We start from the raw sequence: 26,984 nt of genomic DNA, 5'->3' as shown, positions 1-26,984 counted from the left end.
ACTTTTCTTTACAGTATACTTATGCTCCACACAGATTTTGTGTTTTTGCAAAAGTATCATTTAAGGATTAATACAATACTTTATCCACCTTATTGTTACTACATCATAGCTTTTCATCAAATTACTCACTTCACAGCAAATACAGTACTGTGTTGGACCAGGTTCATAAAATTCTTACTATGCGTCTCATCCTCCTGCAATAGCTGGTGACTCAGTAGGGAAATATCTTTTGAAGCCTCAGTTACAAAGCCAAATGTAGGCAATTTGAGGACTAGAACAAGTCCCATCCTACAGGTAAGCTATTACTTGTCCTACAAAATGTGATAATTGTCTGTCATAACCAAGATAAACCTAGATGTGAGAGTGAGGAATAGCATCATCTATTATGGCCTGTAGAGACTCAGTGGCAAAAAGGCTTTGTTTCTAATCCTTATAAGTTGTGTCCTGCTAGCCTAGTGGTCTTAGTTTGAAGGGGGGAAACACTTCTACCCAGAAATGTAGTACTGATCCTTTTGATCTAGAAATTGAGACTATCAGCTCCACTTGCCTCTGGACAAGCAAAAATGTATATTAATGTACTGATTACAATATAAGGGAAATCAAATTGCTACTACTTGAAGGAGTTAATGCCAGAGTATGTCTGGAATGCAGAAGATGTCTTATGTATTCTCTTAGATCAATGTGCCTTGTACATGCTGATATAGACAGATTGCAGATGTACTGACCCATCATACTATGAAGGCATAGGTCATCTCATCGAAGAACCATGACCATCTATCTTAGTCACTTTCCCACTGCCGGAACAAATACTCAATACCTGCAACTTGAGGTTTGACCCTTGCTTTCAGTTCATTGACAGCTGGTTTCTAGGCAGAAGTAGGATGACAGAGGGGCACAGTGGAGGAAAAGTCTCTCAACCCTTTGGATGTAGAGCAGGGGAAGGGTACCTGACAGGAAGAGGTAAGAGACCAAAACTAGACTCCAAGTCTACATCACTCAGGCTCCCCAGGACACAGCTATAAGTGTGTTCTGCAAATTCCTAGGGAAGATTCCAAAGCAAATCAAGTTGAAACTTGAATCTAACCACCTTACCAGCAACTGTCACCATAAAAGAACTGTAGAATAGATAACGAAAATAGATAATTACAAAAAAATTCGGCTATATAACTAAATATAAAAACAAAGATTATATTCTGCCAAAATCTGCTTAATTTTATTATGAATATTTGTGTGTACTCAAATATTTTTGTTTTCTCTTCTCGCTTGCTGCTTTATCCTACAAAATAAAATATAATAACAAAAAATAATTTTCTCTCATGGTATTTATGGTGCTTATCAAGGAAATACAATATCACTTAAGGACTTTGCATCCTCTTCAAAGACAAGGTTAACCTGTTTTGGGTTGTATCCAAGACAATTTTATCATATTAAGCCCAAACATGACTTCATTGTTGTCATTATTTGAAGATTATATAAGATGTAAGGGATGTGTTTTCAGGACACAGATGCCAAGTTCACAAAGTGTGGACTGGGACGGTATTTTGGTGTCTCCACAAAATAGAATATCTTCATGTGCATTCTTTAGATAATCTGTCAAAAATTAATGTAAGTCATACTGTAAAAGTTTTTCACAAATGAAATTAAAGTCCATAACCAGTCTAAAATTGACAGTATATGGTTAGATTTCTGGACTTAGGTGTAAATAGATATAATTGTTTATTCCTATTTTTAATATATTTCAATTTTTAAAATTTTTCATCATATTCTGTAGGGACTTAAAGTTTAACATATCAATACTTGATGAAAAATACCTGTTCCATGTTATGCCTAAGATGTTTGATATTCAGACAGTGAGGTTAAGCTAACAGCCTAGGTAATATGGTAATAACAATAAGCTTCTCTTCTGGAGAGTTAACAACCTAAGTTTGCAGACCAAAATTAGAGAAAAAGGAGGGCCATAAGGAAATCCAACATTTTGACCCTAGCCTTCGAAGATCAATTAAGACTCAGGACATATGAGAACTTGTACTATAGCATCATGTAACTCAGTAGTGTCCCAAATTTTCTGATCAAGGAGATTGTGGGGCCAAAGAGTAAAGTGATCGATGATGTAGAGTGTGCCTAAGGAGAGTCACATGGAGAGAAAACATTCTCTCAGGCTTTCACGGGAAGCACATTGGCCAAGCAATGGCCGTGACTCATCCACATGGCTGACACTGACAAAGGTTCTACAATCTGAGGTACAGGATCTCAGGATGAATCCTGAGGGGATTACATTGACCTTATCAGACCCAAAAGCTACAACTCCTGTTGCATAGGTCTTGCTTATCTTGGCCTTAGCCATCCAGAAGAAAAGTATAAAAACAAAGTATAAGAAGTAAAGCCATGGTCTTATGTTGAGCTGTAGGAGCCTCAGGTCAACAATTTCTGACAGTGCCAGTCAAGCAGAAGACCCAATACTATTATGGACTACTGGACTCTTTTAGAATATTTTGCTGAGTTACATCTATAATATTCGAATGATGGTACTAAACAAAAAAGAGGGTACAGATGAATGTCCACTTTGTATCTGTGCATTCAAAATGGTTAGGATAGATGTATAGTTACATTCTCTTAATGAATAGAGGGATTTGTTCTAATAGTGTTTGTAAATAGGATATCATGTCTGCATCTTTTACAGCAAAATAACCACTAGAAAGAGAGTATGCAATGTGTTAATTATTGGAACTGTCCTTCCAATTTGATTTGAAACTCTCTCATTGCTATTTGTTTCTCAAAAAAATTATGGAAGAAATAAATTTAAAAAATAGACATTCTTGAACAATTCAGTAAAACTACATAGAGGGGTACTATATGTAAATGGTGATACTTTATGGGATAACTAGATTGAAATGTAAAGGAAGGTGAGACGAGGTATCATGAATAACTTCATCCCACCCTGTTTTAAAGCTTCAATGGTAAAATGTAATCCATTTTTATATTATCCAAGTAGAGACTAGTTAATGTATGATGTAGGGTTCAGTGATTCATACAAAAAACAAAATGGCTGAGATTAGATAAAGGAGTTTGACAACTGAGGGAGTTGTTCAGTATATGAGGAAAGTAGTTCTATAGAATTAAGAACAAAATTTTCTAGGTAAATATATTTTATTATTGGTCTTTAAAATATACACTAAACATAAGTAATGTGTACCTGGTGGATTTAAAAGTGTATACCAAGAGTAGTATCAGCAATGGTGAATTTAAAGAAGGTTGTCTTAAGATGGAGTGTACAAAATAATCAGTACCTGTGTGTGTGCGTGTAAATATACACTAGGGAGCCAGAGAAAACCAATGTTTTGTTATTTTATTGCTCTAAAGATAAAACTGTTCTCATCTTGTTATCTCAAAAGTGGCGGAGTTGCAGAGCAGGGATCATTGTTAATGTCATGAGTTACTTCGAGGTGCAGAGCTACAGAATTATGTTTGTATTTTTGTTTGTTTAGCACAGTTCCCCATGTTTTTACTTCACTGAGATGATTAATAGCACTGCTACTACAACAAAATTGGCTTCAAAATCTAAATGTGTTGTGTATATAGTAAATGACCTTAACAGTACATTAGTTTCCTAATCTCTAAAATGGAAGTTATAAGAACAATTTCTGTCTCCAGGAAATCTGGCTTTTCAATTGCAAATGATTTTGTCCATTTAAAGTATTTAAAATAGTACCAGCCCAGTAGTAAGTGCCAATATTCATTATTATTCATGTATGAACAGTTTTATGAAATTATAAATAATTTTTTTACCATAAAGTTATGAAAGATACAAAACACCTAATGGCTAAGTTAAATAGAATCCTACTATCTGCATGACTAATATGGAGATAGATTCAAAAGACCATGAGGGAAAAACAGTCTTCATTATGTCATATTAAAGGTTGTAGTAGTCATCCATTTAACAACTAAAAATACAAGTATTTTTTTTTTAAATTGATCTCTGTAGAAAGAGATTAAAGAGCTGCCTCACAAAAAAAAAGAGGATTCATGTAGTAAGGTGGAAGGTAAAGTCCCTGCTTCAAGTTATGTCCTCAAAGAGAGTCGAATGAGGCCTGGGAGATGACTCAGCAGAATTAAGTGCATCCCTGGCAAGCACAAGGATCTGAGTTCAATCCCTGGTTCTGCCAAAAATAACAACAACAAACAAACAAACAAAACAAACAAACAAACAAACAAAAAGAAGGAAAAAGAACAAAGAGAGTCAGATGGAGAAAAATGCAAATGGCATCCTAGGAGCTCTTTCCATGATGGGAAGGCTGTGATGAGATTCATGAGCAGAAGCCCTGGATAAGTGGTCAGGAAAGGAGAATGGGAAATAGCTTCATCTCCTTGGGTAGCTGGAGGGATACTTAATAAGCCTGTGAACTGCTGATAAATTGAAATAATCACAGCAGGAGAACAGTTTCAGACTCACTATGTGGAAGGAAGCAGGGACTAGGAGCCCTAGTATAACATACAACCACTCAAATAAAGAGCTATTAGACTTAAATAGGCCAATAAGGGCCAGTGGAACTCAGAAGAAACCTCTCAGTGGCATCAATGACTTTTTTGAGAACAACTACAAGTTCAATGTATTTAAAATGCTGAGCTGTGTGACAGAATCTTCCTCTGGATACATTGCCGTGAAAATGGCTTTTGGAATGGGTGGAGCAATTGGCTAACCCTAACTTAACAGGACCCCATATGTTTTTGGTGTAGGAGTTGCTTCAGTGAATCACAAAATGCAGTTAAGGAATTAACTGTTTATAGGGTTGGGCACTAGGAGTTTTTGTATCTGGCTACATAACATATTTCCTTTCCACGGGAGGTAGTTATGACAAATTAGAAGTCTGAAAATTTTCTGGTGGTGTAAAGGCCCAGCTGTCACTGGGGAGATAGTGATCAGATTTCAGAGCTGCATGGTCCCGTGGCGCCAGAGAGAGCTCCATATGGTCACCCAAATGTTCCAGCTAAATCCACTGAAAATTTCCAGTCTGAGTTTTATGTGTAAAGAATAAAACTCTCCTTGAATGAATTTATCATCATGTTCCTGCAAAGACAGAGAGTCTTGTTAACTGTTTACATTTTAAAAAATGGAAAAAATAATCTGCCGAAGAACAATTTTGCACAGCTGTTATGCCCTCTTCTTGATAAAAAGATTATGAAGCCCTCCTGGGAACTACACCAAGTTTTTCTGCATCTATTAGAATATAACCCTAGGGACAGTTGGGTTTTCAATAAATGTATGGAGAATAATTAACATATGTGAATGTACCTATTTCTTAGGATAAAAATAATTTTATTAATCACCCTTCTCTCATGCCCCCAAAAAAATCCTCTCTGCTAAATTGTTAGTGTAACTATAGTGTGCTGGGACACTTGTATGCATGTCAAAGATGCCAGCTTCAGTCTTAACCAATAGTAAGTAATGCATAGTTTATCCATTCCTAAATAGTTGTGTCCTTGGAACTGTAGAAACATGTCTAGATTCTGAAGTAACAATTTTTAAAGAAAGTGCTGTTTATTAAAATTAAAGGAAGGATACAACAACTTTTCATTTTTTGCAATTCTGTACTGAATCAAGAAAGGTTTTCTATTTTGTAATACTACTTTAGTTTTGATGATATTAGCAACATAACAAGATATTATTTTATGAAAAAATCATTTCATTTTAACAAAAGCATCTGGTTGACCTAATCTTTATGATATAATCAGACTGTGATGTATTAAATATTTGTTCTTAATTACAAACTAAACACAAGGATTTGACACAGTATGAAAAGGGAAAACTGAAACAGTTATGAGGGTGATTTACATTTTGATATCTTTCCATTCAAAAGAATTGAGGTTGAACTCTTAATCATGTAGTCTTTAACCAATTCTCATTTAATAGTAGTGGTTTTAAGCTCTTACAACACTTGAAAGTATTATACATCATTAATGACTATTTCCTTCTCACTCTAATAGGAACATTATAAAAATTTTGCTAGATACTTCAAAGTTTAATTTTTCTTTAAAAAATTAAAAAGGAACACACTATAAACCAAAGGTACTTTTTAAATCCTGTAATAAATAACAAGGCACCTTTAACTCTACATTTCACCTTGCAGCACACACAAAATGTTTAATTATTTGAGGATTAATGGAGGTAGTTTATAATTAAGCTGAAGTATGAACTGATGTCATCATCTCAGTATGATGATATACATTTTTATGCCAAAGCACCTGTTGTTTTGGAAGGAAGCAGCTGATATCATTATCTGCGCAGCCAGATAGCCCTGTATCCTGCTGCTTAAAAAATTATCCTGAGGGTTACCTAAGCTGGAGTAATTCAGCATTTATGTTTCCATACCCTGAAAAAGGACAGAATGGAGAAAATTACTTCTATAGTAATTAAGTAAAGAGAAAGTGGGTCTCCCACACTGGGATGGAAGAAGAGGGAAAAGCATTGACTTAGAGTGCTGGGGTGGCCTTCATGATTTTTCTAAGAGCAATGCTAAGTTGCAAAATAATAGAATGGAAGAAGCACCTAATTAATTTTATTAATGTAAATGAAATGTTAGTGTTTCAGGAGTGGAAAGAGAAAGACCCAATTTCATAAGTCAACACAAGATGCAGGATTAGAATATTTCTAACTAATAAAGAAAATGCTTCCATTTGCCAGTTTAATGCATGCAGAATTTATGAGCTGCTTGGAGGACAGTGGTGAATCATTTCCATTTGTTCAAATCTCAGAGTTACCATGCCCTTCAGTGTGAATGCCAATCGCCATGTAAACACATCAGTTAATAAACTCAGTTGCTGAATTGTCTCACTAGCATGAGAACCCAAAAGAGTAAATCAAATGTGAAAGGTACAATAGATACTGTGAAAGGGGAAGAATCTGTTGAATGCAAAGGAAAAACTGGGAGGAGGGAGGCAAAGCAAAAATGAAAGAAGGGAAAAGATGTATTTATCTATATACACAAAATAGTTTGGATAAGTGTACTGCTGATTTCTGCTGGTCCATTGAATGGAGAAATTAATGACTTTTTAAAATCTTTTTTAACTTATTTTATTTTTAGGTCCATTTTTGCATGTTTATATCTTTTAATCTAAACAACTACTTTAAAGATAATATTTTGCAATACACAAGCCATTGTCAAATTCCTATTATTTTGTTTTGTGAAATTCTATGCCATTTCTAATTTTTTTTAACCATTGTTCATTCTTTAAAAATAGATACATAAAGGCCAGCCAAATAGCTCAGCTGCTTAAAGCACCTGCAAGCAGGTGCAGGGGCCAGGGGCTCAATCCCTGGGCCTGCTGTGCTGTCCCCGCCCCAAGGGAATGCTGAGAGGGCAAATGAGACTGGGCGTGGTGGCCTGCACCTGTTACCCCAGCACTTGGGAGTCTGTAAACAGGAGGATCACTATGATTCTGAGCTAGTAGTGAGACTCTGAACACCCTATAGTTCTTTCCCTAAAAATACAATAAATAAATAAACAAGTAAACAAACACACTTGCCCTAATACTGGCCTAATTCCAAAATTTGGTAGCAAGCACCAACTATTCCAGCAAAAAACAGGTCTAACTTTTGCCCCACTTCCAAAATTATATTGCAAATAAGCAATGACCATGTAGACAACAATGGTCATTGCTTATTGACCATCTATATTGAATCCATACTCTTCTAGTAAAAAAAACAACTTTTAGTGCTACACATTATAATTTCTTCCCAATTTCTTTCCTTTTTCTCACTGGAAGTCATCACTCTACTCAATATTACCAACCTGCCACATTTTCTTTTGTATTTTTCCTCAGTCTATTCCCCATAATGTTATTATTTATCCCAAGATCAATGCTGTTGATTAATGAGCTATATTTTATTTCAAGAAAAGTATCTATGAGATAGTTATTATTATTTTCTTAATATGAGACATAAGGAAAGACAAGCCTCCTAGAATTAAATAAGTTGGCAATAATCACACAGAAATGGTGACGCTAATGTTCAACAATGGTCTGGCATATTAAAGGTTACTTTCTTAAGCATTACATAATTCCTTTCCAGTCTAATCTTTTCTTTTTTTTTCTTTGGCGGAACCGGGGATTGAACTCATGCCCTTGCCCTTGCCAGGGAAGCACTTATTCCACTGAGCCATCTCCCTGGCCCTCTAATCTTTTCTTTGAGTGCCTTTTGTTTTCTTTTTCTCTTAAGTAAACCTGATTTTTCTCTGAGGACCAAATTTCCTTCCACACTTTGGGTTAAGATTGCACAACTCTCAATTTATTTTTTTCCTAAGTTTTATTGATAAACAGCAATGAGACAGTTTCAAATCAAATCAGAAGTACAGTTTCAACAAATAATACACTGCATATATTCTTCTTAGTGGTTAATTGCTGTACAAGATGTGGACCTGTGATCCTATTTACAAACACCATTAGAACAAATCATTCCATTCATTAAGAGAATGCAACTATATATCTATCCTAACCATTTTGAATATAAAGAAACAAAATGGACATTCATCGGTATACCCCTTTTTTTTTAGTTTCGTTTTTGAATATTATAGGTGTGTAAACTCAGCAAAATATTCTAAAAGAGTCCAGTAGCCCATTTTAGCATTGGGTCTTCTGTTTAACTGGCAATGTCAGAAATTATTGACCTGAGTCCCCCACAGCTCAACATAACAGCATGACTTTATTTCCTATATTTCGTCTTCATACTTTTCTACTGGATGGTTATGACCAAGGTAAAGCAGGGCCTGTGCAACAAGAGTTGTAGCTTTTTGGTCTGAGAAGGTCAGTGAAATGCCCTCAGGATTTATCCTGAGATCCTGTACCTCACAACTCTCAATTTAATTGCTTTTCTTTCATTCTCTTAAATTTCCTTAGACCTAGAGTCATGATAAACAGTCTTTTTGCTACTTAGTAACACCTTCCAGATTTTTATTATGTGGTAACTATTCCACCTTCATTTATTTAAAACTGTGATAATCCGTTATCTTCCATATTTTCCATCTGCTTTTTCTCAGCTCATTTGAAGACCTCTTCATGGGCATCCTAAATTTAATCAGGGAACTCTAATAGCCATGCATATACTGAATTTTGAGTCACTGAAAATCCTTAAATATATATATATATATATATATATATATAATTTCAGTCATAATGTGGGCTTCACCACAATTCCACATAAAATATGTAATTCTGAAATAGCTCAGTGCTGTCACTTTCTGATCATTGCAACCCAACACCTATAGAATGGAAGACAAGTGCATTCGGGCTGATGTTTTCAGAGCGTTCAGCCTTGGCTGTTGGCCCCAAAGCAGAAACAGCATGGCTGAGGCATGTGGAAGAGGAAAGCTGGGCATCTCACGGCAGTCGGGAACAGGAAGAGAAAAGTCAGGGCCCACAAACACAAACCATGCAGCCTCATCCCACCCAGGACCTGCCTCGCCTGACCACGCCCCAGCTCCGAACGGTATTCAGCTCCTAACTCATCAGTGGATCAGTGCGCTGGTGCATGCCAGTCAATTCCCATAATCCAATCAGCTTCGCAAAGCCCTGTTTCTGAATACATGAGACTCCGAGCGGGAGATTTTAGTTCTAAACCATAACAACCATCCTAACTACAAAGGAGCATTTATAAACGTATATCATTCTCACATATTATTTACCTTATTTTTATCTCATGATCTTCTACCTCCTTAAGATCATGAGACGAAAATAATAGTTCATTATGTTATTGTAATTTTTGGTTACTTTTATCTCTGCTGAACCTAAATGCATAACATTTGGTTATCAATTTCAAACATTATGTTTCTGCTACCTGACAATCTCTTTCTCTGTTATTTCTTCCATGTCAAATTCTACACCGCTTATTTACACACTTTCCAGGTCAAAAACTATGAGAAAACCTCATTTACTAAAGTGAAGTACATTTTTAAGTTATTTAATCTTTATGGTGCAGTTATGCTTCTAATAAGTTTGTTATTATTTATAAATATTCACAATATTTTGGCCCTACCAAAAAGATAACTAGATTCTTGGTTATAATCATTTTAATTATCTCAAAAGGTAAAAGTAATTACCTAAATTCTGTCTACTTCATCTCTTTCTAAATTAATCTAAATTTAGATTAATTTTAGATTATTTTCCTCAACTTTTACTTGAAAGAATAAAATTGTACTTCTTCCTAATATTGAGAAATGAGAATTTAGATTCCTGTACCTTTCATCTCATTCTGACTCACTTTTGTAATATTCTCTTTATTTTTTGCATTTTATGTATCACAGTTGTCATTATTATTGGTTTGATATTTTGTTTTTGTTATTCTCAAATTTCTCCAAAACACAGATGACATTTCACCCTTCTCACTTGCTGCAATATTGCAGAAAATCAATTTTAGAAGCCTATAAACAAACCAAAATAACAACAGATTTTGAAACTTTACATCTCATTTGTATCACAAGACAAGAGTAATTATAGACCTGAACTTTTTTTTAAAGAATGGAAAATGTGTGGGGAAGCGCTTCTGCGAGTAAACTATTAGTGACACTTTCTCTTTCAAATTTGATGTTTAGAAACTTGAAAGAGTGATTTCAACCTTCCCATTTAATGGACCATTGTCTTTTAAGTCCATTTATCAGCTTGCATGAACATCTCAGGTCCAAAATCTCTTCATGTATGAATAGCATTTGAATTTCTCCATTGGTTTTACATTTCCAGTCTTCATAAAAGTAACAGCCAACATCACACTGTTCGTCTAAATTGCATATATTTATATTTGCGATAATATGTATCACTTATTCTGCCTAACCTTTGAGTGATGTCTCATAGTTAACAGAGAAAAAACTAATATTAATTTTTTTCCTGAGAATTTTCTACTTGTTATTACAGGGATTTTGTATAGTAAGTGTCATGATTTCATGTATAATGGGCATTTTATCTTCCATATTTCTCAAAACAGAGATAAACTTTTTCTAACATGAAGAGCTTAAAAATCATCTATGCAGACAAAATACATCTTTTCATAAAAGAGAAAATCAAGTTAAAGTAAGATATTTAACAATTCATTTATTAAGTTAAAAATTTACAGCAAAGCATTTATGAGTCAGAGAAAGGCAAGTGTGGTGACATAGGAGGTCCTTGTTTTAGTGAGGCTAAAGCAGAAAAATCAAGAGACTGTGGTCAGTCTGAGGTACAGTGAGTTGAAGACCACATGGAATACAACAAGGCACCATCAAAACACCAAATCTAAGAAAATTAGAAGGAAAACATCATTCTACTTACAACCCAGAATAGCCTTTATGGAAAAACAATACCTTGCAAAACGAGAAATGCATAGAAAATCTGACCCAGCACAATTCTGACTGTAGGTAGCTATGTGTGGTGGCACATGCCTATAATTCCAAAATTTGGGAGGCTGAGGCAAGTTTGAGTCCAGCCTCAAACAGTGAGTTCAAGTCCAGTCTGGATTACATGGTGAGACTTTGTCTCAAAAAACAAAACAATTTCAGATAAATAACTTCAGATGTATACATCACTGTACACAATGATGTAAGTGTGAGTATATTGTTTGTAGTATATTAATGAGGGCAAAACATTAGAAACAATATAAATATCCATAAAATGTTGGAACAATAAAATATATAACATACAATAAATATAGAATAAAATGAATAATAGAATATTGTGCTGTAATTTGAAAGAATGCTTTTATGTAATGTTATAAACATTTTGATACAGTTGTCATATGTAGGCTATACATAAAAATAACTGTATGTTTGTGTGCACACATTTTCTGAAAGTATAAATAAGAAGCTGATGGCCATGCATACCACTTTGGGGAAAAATTGACCATTAATAAGCCAGAGGGTTGTATTTGATTTGTGTACTATATGCATGTGAGATTAATTTTAAAACAAGTACTTCAACTAGAAATAATTAAAAACAACATGAATCAAAAACACTGATAATGAAGCTGACAGTATACAATTTCTCATCATCAAGAATATTATATTCACTGTAAGAATAAGTTAGCCTTTAGGAAGGATCCAAGGAAAAGTTCAGTATTCCATCATGATCCAGGGAATCCTATATCAGTTCCAGTTCCATCTGAAAAATAATAAATCACTCGGCATACTTTTAAAAGACAAAATTTAATGTTGAGAATTGGTTACGTACTTCATAGAATAAGCTGAGAAACCAAACAAAGGACAGCAAGTTGATCCAGAGATTAGGAACAGCTGGAAGCTACGCCAACTCTGGGCTGGTGGGAGAAAAAAGCACCACGTGTCTCCATAGTTCAGCAGCAAGTGTCATGAAGTGGAAGGTAAAACATAAATGGGAGTCGGAGTTGGTATCTGAGTTAGAGAAGATGGTGTTGCCAGATATGCTGTCTGAGTTAAAGACACGGCCTAGTCGACTTCCTGAGATTGCCACTCTCTAAATCTAGCAGGAAACATGTTCACATGGTTGCTTGGAAAATGAGACATTCAAAGGACAGAGTCATTCTCTGATTTTTGCTTACTCTGCAACCAATTTCATTTTTATACCCATATATAAATCATATCTAACAGCGCCATTTTTTGTTTGTTTTTCTAACAAGAAAAAGAGGTGTTCTCACTCTGCCTCCAAATTTGTATCCTTCATGAGAGGCTGACTTCAAATATGTACCAAATAGTGTATGAGAAAAAACTCCTGTTACTCTGTAGGTACCACCAAAGTGGTCATATTAATAAAAGGAATATATATGTTTACTAAAATATTTATAAGCAATTTGAAGTGTTGTCAATCATATTCAGTTTTAGCGCTTCTTCAGGGCTGGTAACATAGGAAATGAAACTACAATGTTAAACATTTCATTACTGATCTTACACAATGATAAGTATGTATGACATATATATGTAAAATATGTTGAAATATACATGAAAGTATCAGTACATGTGACTTCTTCTATTCAATTTGCATTACCTTTGCTCTCAGATCAGCTTCTCAGGATTCTTTGTGTTCAGAAGGGTCACAAATCTTTCTTTCCATTTTATAATTGTTTTTATTGGATCTTATAAGCCATACAGAAAAAGAGATGATATAAATTTTAAAATATTTTTATATTTTGTAATTCTCTACAAATACTTATGAGATTTAGATAAAAATGCATTAAAAAGTGTACCATTTCAAAGGCTGTATTTTACCAATGATCTTTAACAGAAACAACCTTTAAATTACTTTTAAAAATAATCTTAACTTAAGAAGGATTTGAATGTTTTGCATTTATTGGATTGGCCTTCAATATTCATGAGGGAAATAATCTATGAACTCCAGGGAATTTCACATATTCTAAGTGCAATATTTCTTGCTCCGTTTTTATTATAGCAACTTAATTTTCCCTTTATAATTTGAACTGTCATCCTTACTAATAATAGAACACCTCCTTTGTTCTTACTTAAAAGGCATAAAGAATCATGTCTCTGAAAATCATTACATGGCAGCTTCAACCTCTAGTTTAATAAATGCATCATTGTGTCTCATAGCAGACACTTACAAAATGTTAGAGAAAACCCGAAGAAAAACTTCTGTGACTAGATTATTAGACCTAATAGTAAGAAGGATCTTTCCTTCCCCTCCCACCTGACCCCCACTTCTTAGATCTTGGACTGCTGAATGCTGGCTATGACAGAACTACCACCACATTACTGAGGCTAACTTTGAATATATAGCACACACTGCAGATGCAAAAAATAACTGTTTCTGGGTAGGCAGAATTAATATGACCAAAATGGTCATAGTACAAAAAGTAATATATAGATTTCATCCAAATATTAGAAGACACAAAAAATGCAACCAAATAAAGTTAATAGACACAACAAAATAAGTACAAATGTGAAGTAAGCACATGAGAAAATGTTTATCATGCTTAGCCATTAGGAAAATGCAAATTTAAAGAAGCCTGAGATTTCACATGGCCCCATTCAGAATAGCTATCATCACAAACTCAAAAAAAAAAAAAAAATGCAGTTGAAGATGTAGGGGAATTTGGCCCTAGCCTTCTAAGGTCAATTAAGACTCAGGACATATGAGAACTTGTACTGTAAAGTCATGTACCTCAGTAGTGTCCCAAATTTTCTGATCAAGAAGATTATGGGGCCAAAGAGGAAAGTGATCGATGATGTAGAGTGTGCCTAAGGAGAGTCACATGGGGAGAAGACACTCTCTCAGGCTTTCACAGAGAGCACATTGGCCAAGCAATGGCCGTGACTCATCCACATGGCTGCACTGACAAAGGTTCTACAATCTGAGGTACAGGATCTCAGGATAAATCCTGAGGGCATTTCACTGACCTTCTCAGACCAAAAAGCTACAACTCTTGTTGCACAGGTCTTGCTAACCTTGGTCTTAACCATCCAGTAGAAAAGTATGAAGACGAAATATAAGAAATAAAGCCATGCTGTTAAGTTGAGCTGTGGGGGACTCAGGTCAATAATTTCTGATATTGCCAGTTAAACAGAAGACCCAATGCTATTATGGGCTACTGGACTCTTTTAGAATATTTTGCTGAGTTTACACACCTATAATATTCAATAACGGAACTTAAAAAAATGGGGTATAACTATGAATGTCCATTTTGTATCTGTGTATTCAAAGTGGTTGGGATAGATATATAGTTGCATTCTCTTAATGAATAGAATGATTTGCTCTAATGGTGTTTGTAAATAGGATCACAAGTCCGCATTTTGTACAGCAATTAACCACTAAGAAGAATATATGCAGTGTATCATTTGTTGAAACTGTACTTCCGATTTGATTTGAAACTGTCTCATTGCTATCTGTTTATCAATAAAACTTTGAAAAAAAAAAAATAAATAAAAATAAAAAGGGGAAAAAAAAGATGTAGGGGAAATGGAATCCTTGAAGTGATCCTCGCTACTCTAGTGGTAAACAGCACTGTATAACTTGTTTTCAGAAAGCTTTGACTTAGAATGAAATGTCCTCCAAGAAATAAGGGACTCTTGCAAGTAATTTAAGCTACGTCATAACAGGCATTAGTAGTATTCAGTTTTCCTCTGGAAAGAAGGCTCACTCAAACAGAAAAATAATAAGTAAACCTATTTTTGAAATCCTGACATTTGGGATAACTCTTATTAGCAAAGTAGTATTTGGGACTGACTCAACAGAAAAATAAAGTCATGTCAGAGTTAGTTCAGTAATATGGTTGTATAGGTAAAAGAGAATGCTAAGAACCAAATCAGGGAGTGGTAGGCAATTCTACCACTTGATTTGCAAGAGTGGGAAATGTTACCTTCTCTATGTTGAAGCTACAGAGAAGTTAGAACATATTAGCAAAATGCAAAGCCCTAGGTACATCAAAAATTACAAACTTTTACAGATGAAAAAGACACAACTTCTCACTCTTTAAAAGTAAGGGAGATTCAGAGGGGAAAATACTTTGACATTTCCATTACACTTATTAATCTTTGACAAAAAATCCTAATAGTCAAGCTTCAGTAGAAAGAATCTTACCTTGTAGCCTGGTAAATACAACTAGCAGAGGGCTGGGGAGATAGCTTGGCAGTCTAAGTACCTGCCTGTCCATAGCAATGATCTAGGTTGCATCCCTGGTGCCACATGCCACGAGGGCCCTGAAGGGCCCTGGAACCTTTGGGCACACTGTGCTGGCTGCAGAGATTGGGCGTGGTGTCACACTCCTGTAATCCCAGTGCTACAGAGGCTGAGACAGCAAGAACACTATGAGTCCAAGCTGCTTAGTGAGACCCTATACCAAATAAATAAATATATTAATTAATTAATTAATTAATTAATGAAAATATAACCAACAGAGACCAGTCCACCTATAACTTGACAGAGCAAGAATTGAACAAAGAGTTGCTCCGAAGGGAGAGTTAATAAGCTTAGAAACGGTACAAGTCATTTCTTTACAAATAGTTCCTGAAGTCCACATGCAGGGCATAAATATGGGATAGTAAGAATTCATCCTGGAAATTTATTTAATTGCCCATACATTTAAACGAAGCATCTTTAAATAAAATGCGCACATCAGCGTGAGTTAGATGAAAGTGGGACTCTGAAGACTGCATCAGTGGCTTAATCAGAGCAAGAGAACCTGGAGCAAAACAACTGCCTGGCCGTGCGATGCCTCTGTCATGCCATGACCCCATAGGAAGCAAGTGGGTGCCAATCCCGTGGGCTGCAGCTGTGGCCCAATAAATTGCTTTCCTTTGAAAGACAGTCTGTCAATACCGTTATTACAATCGAAACAGAGCCCAGTATAAGGTCTCCAAAGCCCACGACATGCTAAGCAGAGAGCTTCCAAAATCAGCCTTGGTTAAATAGGTTTCCATGCAGCTATTCCAAATGTACATACATGTTCGACAGATCTGTAAATTTTTTATTTATTACAATCATTCTATTCCTTCCATAAAGTTATTCAGAATTCCTCTCTAATCTATTAAGTAGCTATTGAGGACAAGAAATGTAGAATTTCTTTATATATGTCCTTTATAAAACTTAGATATTTGCATATGATTGGTTGTTCAATAAATGTACACTGACTTGAGCATGTATTTTTCATATTCTATATAAATTATTTTCCTGTGCTTTTAGAAATTACAAAATTAATATGATTATTGTGTTAATCTTTTCAAAGTAAATTATTTTCTTTTAAATTTACATATGAATAAATTATAATGGAATTCTATAACAATAAATTAAATTATGCATCATAAGAAAATAAGAATAGTAGAAATTGTTGGTGAGCTAAATTGCAGGTTTGAATGAACTGAATTCAATGTCAGAAATAAAGTTATTTTTTATTAGATTATACCAGCTTGAGAATTTAAAATAACTTGAAACTGATATTTATTAAAATTCAAATGAGTAAATGCTCTAAAGCAATACATATAAACCTATAATTTTACATTGTAATTCTAATAACAGTGAAGAGCTAAACTAAATGTTTCCTGTGGTTTTTTATACTAGTATTACCTTTGGGTGCAGTTAAAATCTGTACTGAAAAGCATTTGAAAAAGGATGTGCTTATTTGTGTTAAATACATTATACAAAAAAATCATTGTAATGAATAGCTGTATAATTGTAAATATACTTGCCAATGAAAATATGGTAATTTATTTGATACTAAAAAGTGTGAATGTTTAAAATAATAAGAAAAAGTTTCTGTTATCTCAAAGTCATGGAGATACGTAGTTTTCTGTAGGATTTTGGGGTTGTAAAACAGGCTTCTTATTTTAGTGAAACCATTATTCTTAGCACTGGACACTACCACTCGGTATAACAACTATGTTTTTCTTTATGACTTGCTGCATTATTTTTAGCAGTACCTTGTTGAGGATTTTTGGCTCTGTGCTCATTGGGGAGATTAGCCTGTAGTGCTCTATTTTGGCTAGACCCTTCACTGGTTTGGTATGAGGAAAATGTTTGCTTCCAGGAATAGGTTTGAAAGTATTGCTTTCCAAGACACAGTCCTAACCCAGACCTGGTGAGTGTGTGGGAGAGCTTCCACCTACCCTGCATCAGCAGGACCTACTGGTCCCAGCCAAGGTGCAGCGCTGGTGAGACCCTTTTCCACCCCATTGGGATGCCCCCCACGACTCCGCAGAATCTCTCCCACCCTGCCTGATAAATAGGAATTTCTGTCGCATTCCGGGAACTCCCAGACCCAGTCCTAGACCAGGCCCAGTGAGTGTGTGGGGGAGCTTCCAGCTACCCTGCACAGGCAGGACCGACTGGTCCCAGTCCAGGTGCAGCATGAGTGAGACCCTCTTCCACCCCCATGGGATGCCCCACACCACTCGGTAGTACCTCCCTTACCCCAACCAATGAGTAAGAATTTCTGCCGCGTTCCAGGAGCCTCCAGACCCAGTCCTAGCTCAGGCCCAGTGAGTGTGTGGGAGAGCTTCTGGCTACCCTGCCCCAGTGGGAACTACTGGTCCCAGCCCAGGCGAAGTGTGGATGACATCCTCTTTCACACTTTTTGAGACGCTCCCCATCACTCCATAGTACCCCACACACCAGGCCCACAGAGTAAGAATTTCTGCTGCATTCTGGGAACTCCCAGACCCAAACCTACTCCAGGCCCAGTGAGTGTGTGGGAGAGCTGCCTCTTACCCCTACTCTACCTTGTCCCCTCCAGACTCAGCTCAGGCCTGGCATACAGGCCTGGGGTGAAACCATTGAGCTGGAATCCCTGCAGAGAGTGTAGGGGACAGAACCACACATCTAGTTCAGGAGTAGGACATCCAGCTGGTGGGGCACAACAGGTTTGCCCTCAAGGGCAGCAACAGGAAGGAACTGAGCACAGCAGCCAGACCCAAGACAGGCACAGCTGGAAAAATCCAAACTTTGTAGATCTACACCTGAACTTCAGTAGGTGCTAAGGCTATAACACAACAAAGATCGACAACAAAGGTCAGAAGACAGTGCCACACAAAATGACAACGAAAATGAGCAAAATGCAATCTCAGAACTGAAGCCCACCCATAACAAGGGCAGAGGACACTAATACAGATTCTGAAATAATGAAACAGATGCAGAAAGGTATAGAGGAGCTCAGAGTGGAAATGATAAAAGAAATCCCTGAATTAATAACATCTGCAGTAAAGAATCTAATGCAGAAACATATAGAGGAAACACAATGCCCACCCAGAAAAAGTGCAGAGGACACTAGCTCAACTCAAATGGATGAATTAATAGTGTCAATAGTAAATAAGCAACAGCAGAAAGTTATAGAGGAACTCAGAGAGAAATTCTTTTCTACTAGCTCAGCTCAAATGTACGAATTAATAGCGTCAATAGTAAATAAGCAAGATCAAAAAGTTATAGAGGAACTCAGGCGAAGATTTTTCTGAAATAAAAAAAAGAATGATCAGAACTCGTAGCATCAGAAGTGCAGAATCAACTACAGAAACATAAGGAGTAAACCCAATCTGAAAAAAAACACTGCAGTAAAAGAACAGGAACAAGACAGGGATGTCCACAATCACCACTCTTATTCAATGTAGTTCTGGAAACATTAACCAATATAGTTCTAGAAACATTAGTCAAGAGAGAGAAATAAAAGGAATAAGGATAGGAAAGGAAGAACTGAAATTATCATTATTCACAGATGGCATGTACTCTACATAGAAGATTCCAATTACTCTACCAGATGTCTTCTAGATTTAGTAGGCAAATTCGGTAGCATAGTTGGATAAAATTTCAACACTCAAAAGTCAATAGCCTCCTGTACACAAATAACAAATTCACTGAGAGAAAAGTTAGGGAAACTACATTCTTCACAATAACATTTAAAAAATGAAATGCTTAGTAATCAATCTAACAAAGGAAATAAAAGATCTATATATTGAAAATTACAGTGTTCTGAAAAAAAGAGATCAAAGAACATATCATAAAATGGAAAAAAATCCCTTATACATAGATAGGAAGAACAACATTTTGAAAATGGCCACACCTCCAAAATTGTTGTACAAATTTAATGCAATCTTGATTAAAATATCATTAGCATATCTCACAGAACTAGACAAAATACCTTTAAAGTTCATATCAAACCTGAAGAGTCCTAGGATAGCAAAAGCAATTCTGGACCAAAAAGACGAGGCAGGAGGCATCACAATCCCTGGCTTCAAATTATACAACAGAGTTACTGTATTAAAATCAGCATGGTACTGGGGCCCGCCAAATAGCTCAGTGGATTAAAGCACCTGCTTAATCAGAGGATCCCTTGCCTACTGTGCCAGCCCCACCCCTGGGGCATGCTGAGATAGAGCTTGAGACTGGGTGTGGTGACACGCACCTGTAATCCCACCTCTTTGGGAGGCTGAACACAGGCATATCACTGCAAGTCTGATCCATGTAGTGAGACCCTGTAGACCTTTGCTAAAATACAAAAAAAAAAAAAAGATAAATTAAATAAAATCAACATGTTACTGTTAAAAAAAAACGCACCCTAAAAAAACCAAACAACAACAACAAAAACCAAACAAAAACACCCAAGGATGAATAGAACAGATTCAGAGATGTAGGCCCAACTACAAACACACTCAGTCACCTTATCTTTGACAAAGGGGCCAAGCATATTTGTTAGAAGAAAGAAAACCTCTTTAATGCATGGAGCTGGAAAAACTGGAACTCTAATTACCAAAAAACTAGATGTATGCCTATTACCATACACTAAACTATAACTACATTTTCCTTTTACTAGCTACTTACATACATTCACTATTCAATTCCCTGGGGGGAGACTTTTTGACTTTTTATCTATTTTTGACATTTCATTTCAGAACACTACCACAAGGTGCATGCATGTAGAGTCTGAGTTCTTCATTTTCACTGAAGTTTGTATTCTCAAAAGATTATTTTATTCTACTTAGCAAAATCACTCATGCAATTATTTTAATATTTTATGCATACCAAGTTAATCTAATTGTTAGAATATGTATGTCTTTATTCTGATTTATATATAGGACTTTGCTAAATTGGCCACTGTTGATCACTATTCTTTTCAGTTTTTAAATAGTCAAGTAGTTTCAAGAAAAGCAAATATAGAATCTATGTGTATTTTCCTCTCTCTCTCTCTCTCTCTCTGTGTCTCTGTCTGTCTGTCTCTCTCTCACATATGCATTCATTAGCTTCTCATTACTACAACAAAATACATGAAGCAGCTAGCATGTAAAGAGAAAAGGTTAGTTTATCTCAGATTAGGGGAGATTCAGCATTCAGGGTAGAGAGTGGCAGATGGTGGCGTGTGATGGCTGATTGCATGTGGGAACAGATAGAAACAGCTCAGATGGGGGCAGTGAGAAAGGACCAGGGATACATCCCCCTTTGCAAGGCAAGGGCCCTGTGACCTGAAAGCTCCCAGATAGGCCCTGCCTTTTGAAATTCTATACCTCCCAATACCACCACGTTGGGGCGCCAGGCTGTGCACCCACATTGAACATTCTGCATTCACATGGTAACACTCTCCAAATCAGGTGTTTCTTCTCTTATCATGTGTCTGCTTCTCATTCCAGCCTTTGGATGCTGCATGGTCTGTGAGGCTTGGAGTCCCTGCCATGCAGTAATCTCGGACTGGCAGCCCTTGCACAGAACCATGAAGGCAGGGCAAAAATTTTAAGGAACATTGACTTGTCACCGAATCAGCCGACTTAGAACCACCCAACTCCCTGTCTTGGTGTTTGACATCATGGGTATTTTAAAAATTATTACATCAGTTTGAATTGGATCCAACTCTAGTGATTATAACTAAAAGCATTCAAATTGATGGATACCATAACTTCCTGGAGTTATTTTGAGAATTAAATCAGATAACAGATAATGTATGCTCAATACAGGCCATGCATGGCATTTAAAGGTATTTAAGGTTATGGCCATGAATGTTGCTGGTTACCAAGCCACTCTTTCTGTAATGGTCCCCACAATACATTTCAGCATAAGTTTCAGGTGAAGTTATACAGCTTAAGTAGGATTCGATCCCTGGGGCACGCTGAGAAGGCAATTGAGACTGGGCATGGGTGTGCACACCTGTAGTCCCACCTCTTGGGAGGCTGCAAGCAGGCAGATTGCTATGAGGCTGATCTAGTAGTGAGAGTCTAAACACCCTGTAGACCTTTCCCTAAAAAAAAAACTATAAATAAATAAATAAATAAATAAATAAATAAATAGTTTGAGGAGCTGTAGCATTAAATCTTCTCTAAATTCCTTGTAGAACTCAGCAGTGAATACACATCAGGCCCTAGGCTTTTCTTTGTTGTTAAGATTTTAATTACATCATCAATTTCATTGTCTGATATTGAATTATTTGGAATTTTTGTATTGTCTTGATTCAGCCCTGGTAATTCATATGAAGACATAGATGTAGGCAAAGGCATTATGAGCAAACTCTTATCATGAATGAAATGATATAACAAATCAACAAATGGGTTGTCATCTTAATAAAGAGATTTGCAGAATAAAAGAAACTATCAGCAGAGTAAAGAGACAACCCAGAGACCAGGGGGTAAAATGCTAGTTGTTCTTCCAACAAAGAACAACTATCTAGAATATATAGAGACCTCAAAAAAATCAGAAATAAATATAGGAAAACATGTTAAACATAACTGGTTATTTGAGAGACAAAATTTAAAGCAACACTTATTTGATATCTCATTCCAGAATGAATGGTTAGTGTCAATCAAAAACAAATGCTAAGTAGGGCTGTGTGAAAAAATATATATTATGAACAAGTACTCTCCACTTTTTGTGGGAGTTCAGACTGGTATAAATATGATGGAGATCATGGTGGAGATTCTTCAAAAAAAAACCCTAAAGCTAGATGCCCCATTAGACAGTTTTTTTTCCTTCTTAGTGTCTTTCTGAAGGTTGAAAGCTTCATACCACGGTAATAATTGCACAGTCATTTTTATCTCAGAATAGTTTATAATAATTAAATCTTGTAAACAGCCTAAATGTCCACCCATTAATGATTGGAAAAAGAAGATACAATTTTGTGGGTATAGTGAAGTACTACTCTGCTGATAAACCTGACATCATACATGCTTAAATATCACAGAGTTTTTCTGCTGTGAGATACACAAAGTGCAAATAAGGACCAAAGTGTGTAATAGATGTTGGTAAATGGGAAGAAAATATTCAAGTGAGAAAGAGAGCACATGAGGGGGCAGGGGGAAGGATGGAAGCAGGTAAGATAATAGATAGAAAAAATAGAAACAAAGTTCCTTAAGGATCAAACAGTCTAGCAGTGGTGGCAGATGCTATAATAAAAATAAACACAAGGACATAATTCCAGAAAGATATTGGTCAGTATGTATTATTGATACTTTACCTTCCTAGAAGTGTTCATCCTTGAAGGATTAGCAAGTGTCAACTATAGTTTTTTTAAAAAAAATCAGACAGGGAATTTCAAACAGAAAGTATTAGTTAAGGCATGAACTTATTCTTTAAGTTAGAATAATTAGAATAATTCCTTATCCTAAGGAACTAGTAGATAGTGAAACCCACTTGGAGAGGTTCAGGATAAGTTCCCTTTGCAGTGGATCAAGGGCCTCTGATCATTGGGAAGGGACAAGAAAAGAAATCAAGTTGTGAGTAGGTAATCCAAATTTCTTTATGTATAAGTCAGTGATATTTATGTGGCACAGTCTGTACCAGATTGTGTGACTACCATCATGATCAAAAATATGTAAGACTGCATTCATACTGTGTAAGATGTGAAAAGAGATCCAGCCAGCATAGTGCATGCTTTGAATACAGATATTTTGGGCATTATGAAAAGTCTCCAAAGTTAACATATAAATTTAATTTATAAGATTAATGAATATTTTCACATAGAAAAATTTCACATACATATTTGAAATAGATATAGGTATTAACCAATTTTGTAGGTTGAAATATGTGTCCCAAAATTCTTATGTTGAAACTTTAAAACTCAGTACATCAAAATATGACTGTATTTTGAGCTAGGACTTTTAAAGAGGTGATTAAGCTAAATTGGCTCATTTATGTAGCTTTTTGTCTAATCTAATTGGTGTCTTTATATAAGGAAATCTGCCTATGTGGTAAGACACCAGAGGTGTGTGTGTGTGTGCAGAGAAATGATCACGCTATGTAGCCTGTCTACTAGTAAGAGAAAACTACAAAAGGTATCAAACTGTCCAGCAGCTTTACCTGGAAGTTTCAGCCTCCAGTGCAACAGTGTAAAGAGTGCTTTAGCAGGAGACAACGACTACTGAGTAAGCAGGAGACACATTATATCTAGGGATCTAAGAAGTCTCTCTATGTTTAAAGGGTAATTGGAATATCCAAATGGTGGGACATGAGAGTGGAGCTGGGCACAGGGACCAGGTCTGTGAACATGAAAGTTTAGGCTTTTCCAAGTAAATGAGCAGTTGAAACATAGTAACTCAAAGAAAAGGAAGTGAGTGGAAAGGCAATATTTCAACTGACAACAGGTGTACTAAAGGAAGAATTAAGAAAAGGCTATGGGGACCAAGATGAGGCCAAGAATAAACAAGCTGAAGTTCTCACCTAGTTAAGATGTAATGATGCTTCTAGATGAAAGCAATAATAGATGATGCAATAATAAAATATCAAGATAAAGGAAGATGTGGAGAGGATAATTGTGAAGCAGAATTGGATGGTTTTAGTCATGTTTCACCTGGAGGAATAGAAAACAAAAAGATGAGTCCAAGATCACATCCAGCATTGTGACTCCACATGGGCAGACAAATGTGACATTCATTGAGATGTGGGAACAAAAATAAAATTACTCATCAGTGGGAATTATGAAGTTGGTTCTGAACTTTTGAATTTAAGATCCATGAGCACAAAAATGTACAGTAGACATGTGGTTGTACAAGTTATAAACGCTATAATGTATACAATAAAGCTGAAATATAAATTTGTGAGTCACATCTGCATGATTTTTTTGAAGTTATAGGAATGACTGAATTAAAAGAAAACACCCTAGCAATCATTGTTTAAGATAAAGCTGAGAGAAATAGGTCTATAAACACAGGTAAGTAGTAGAGTCAATGACATAGTAAGAAAATCAGGACAGAAGCCATGAGAGTGAATATATTGCTTTAGGGTAGAAGGATGCACAGAGGACCCAACAAGTGTTCTGAGAGCAAGTGTTCTGTTCACCACGGAGTTCTTCCTGATCAGAGCTATTAGCTATATTATCCATTAGTTTGGTTATCCCCTCATTTGCAGTGTTTGAAGTATATGTATGTAGTGATGTTAATGGGAGAACATGAGTCATCCAGAATTTTAAATACAGAGGCAAGATATTGGACTCTTGCGTTAGTGAGTTTTTCATTGTTGGAGCACATTATTCTACACCCACAACTTAAAAGAAGAAAGGTTTATCTTGGCTCATGGTTTCATGGAATTGCATCCATACTTGGCCAGCTCCATGGGAGAAGCCTCATGGCAAACATGCATGGTACAGCAAATATACTCGGTTCAAAGAGGAATGATGCACGGCAGGGGAGCCTGAACAAGATGTCTACCAGACATAGACCGTAGGCCAGACTGCCGTGACTTCATCAGACATACCTGGATGTGGCTCTGCCATCCCCAGGTGAAATCCCAAGCCAATCAATTTGGTATTCCATTTAACTTTCAGAGCTACAAGAGTTTTAAAACATGCAAATAGTTCACTTAAGACACAAATAGGATAGAGAATTTTTTAACTACAGAAAGCATATGCCCATTTAAATTGGAATGTTAAGGAGCCACAGAAGAATAATAGAGGGTTTTAAATAATGGGATGACATTGATATAAATGTGTTTATTTTATATATACCTCTGTTTAAATGTTTTACTTAAAATAAAATAGACCAAATTATTGTTCTTAATCAATGATAAAACATAATTATAGAGATGACTAGATATAGTTCCTAAAGCTGCATAGTTACAGAGTCAAGATTTGAAACACTTATAATAATACTAATTCTGAAGTCATTGTCTCTCTGAAGTCACAGCAAATAGTACAATTTCGAGGGATGGTCTGACATAATTGCATTGTTGGAATTGAAGGTAATGAGTTTAAAAGAATACTTCCTTTTGGAGAGGAAAACTTTGGCTCCCAGGGGGAGATCTGTGAGTATGATTCTTTTCATTTGGAAAAGTTAAGTTTGTATGGTTCTTGCCATTTCAAAAAAAGAAGCCAACTGATTAATTTGGAGAACTTACAACAGAAAATATTAGATTAGAAGGCTTTGTTGCAAAACTATCTGAATTATTTTAATATATGAGGAGTAAGTATAAAATAATGGCAATTGGTAGAATTCAGTTTTTTAAATCAGTCAGGCAGCCTATAGAAGAAAAGCTCATTGTTTCCCTAGAAAGGTGTGTGTGTGTGTGTGTGTGTGTGTGTGTGTGTGTGTGTGTGTGTGTGATAATAGATGGGGCTCGGGAGATACCTTGGTGGTAAGTCCCTGCCTGGCAAGCACAAGAACCCAGGGTCATTCCACCCCACCCTGGCCCCTGTAATCCCAGAACTGGGGAGGCTAAGGCAAGAGGATCACCAAATAGATCTTTATAAAAGAAGTCCTAGTAGTAAACTAATAATAGTAAATAATAGCTCAAAGTTGAATACACAACATTTAAAATCAAAGGACAGAGAATGTAGGAAATTCATTCACCCCAAACCAAACTTTTTCTCATGCTGTGATACTCATTAAAAACATTGAAATTTAATCATATTGGGAGTATATTGGGAGCACCTTTCTGTATAACACTTCACAATCATTAATTCAACCTGTTTTTAATAAGCATTATGATGATATTAATACTTACTGTGAAAAGATTTAATTGTACACATAACTATTGAGATAAAAATACACTCATAGTCCACCCAGGCTAGTTAATCATATAAATCTTAGATCTCATTAGTAATCTTCTAATACTATTATGAGATATGCACATGTACTTTTAAAGATAATATTTTTCAGTCTTTAAAGACTTATTATTTATAGATTTTTTAAAAACATCTTATTTATTTATTTATTATGGGGTCTCACTATGCAGCTCAGATTCATAGCGATCTTCCTGTCTCAGCCTCCCCAGTGCTGGGATTACAGGTGTGCATCACCAGGCCCGGTTTTGGTGGCCTACATGCTGGGCCTGGGGTTTTACGGCAGCATGGCACGAAGTACCAGGGATCGAACTTGGGTCCTTCTGCTTTCCAGGCAGGTGCTTAGATCACTGAGCTATTTCCTCAGCACAATCATATTATTTATTTACTAGTCATTTCTTAAATTTGGCTAAAGAAACACTTTTTGAATTTTAATTTTTTAATACATGTTTGCCTTACTTAATATTACATTCTTCATGGTGAACCAGTATATGTAATTAACACATCTCAATTTATTTTTAATCCCATTTCCCTTTTTGTATTTCATTACCTTTATCTCTTGATTGCTGTCCTGGTTGAGAGAGATTTATTT

The sequence above is a fragment of the Octodon degus genome, unplaced genomic scaffold (assembly GCF_000260255.1).
Source record: "Octodon degus isolate 3935 unplaced genomic scaffold, OctDeg1.0 scaffold00028, whole genome shotgun sequence".
NCBI classification, from domain to species: domain Eukaryota; kingdom Metazoa; phylum Chordata; class Mammalia; order Rodentia; family Octodontidae; genus Octodon; species Octodon degus.
Note: the sequence above shows the minus strand (reverse complement) of the source record.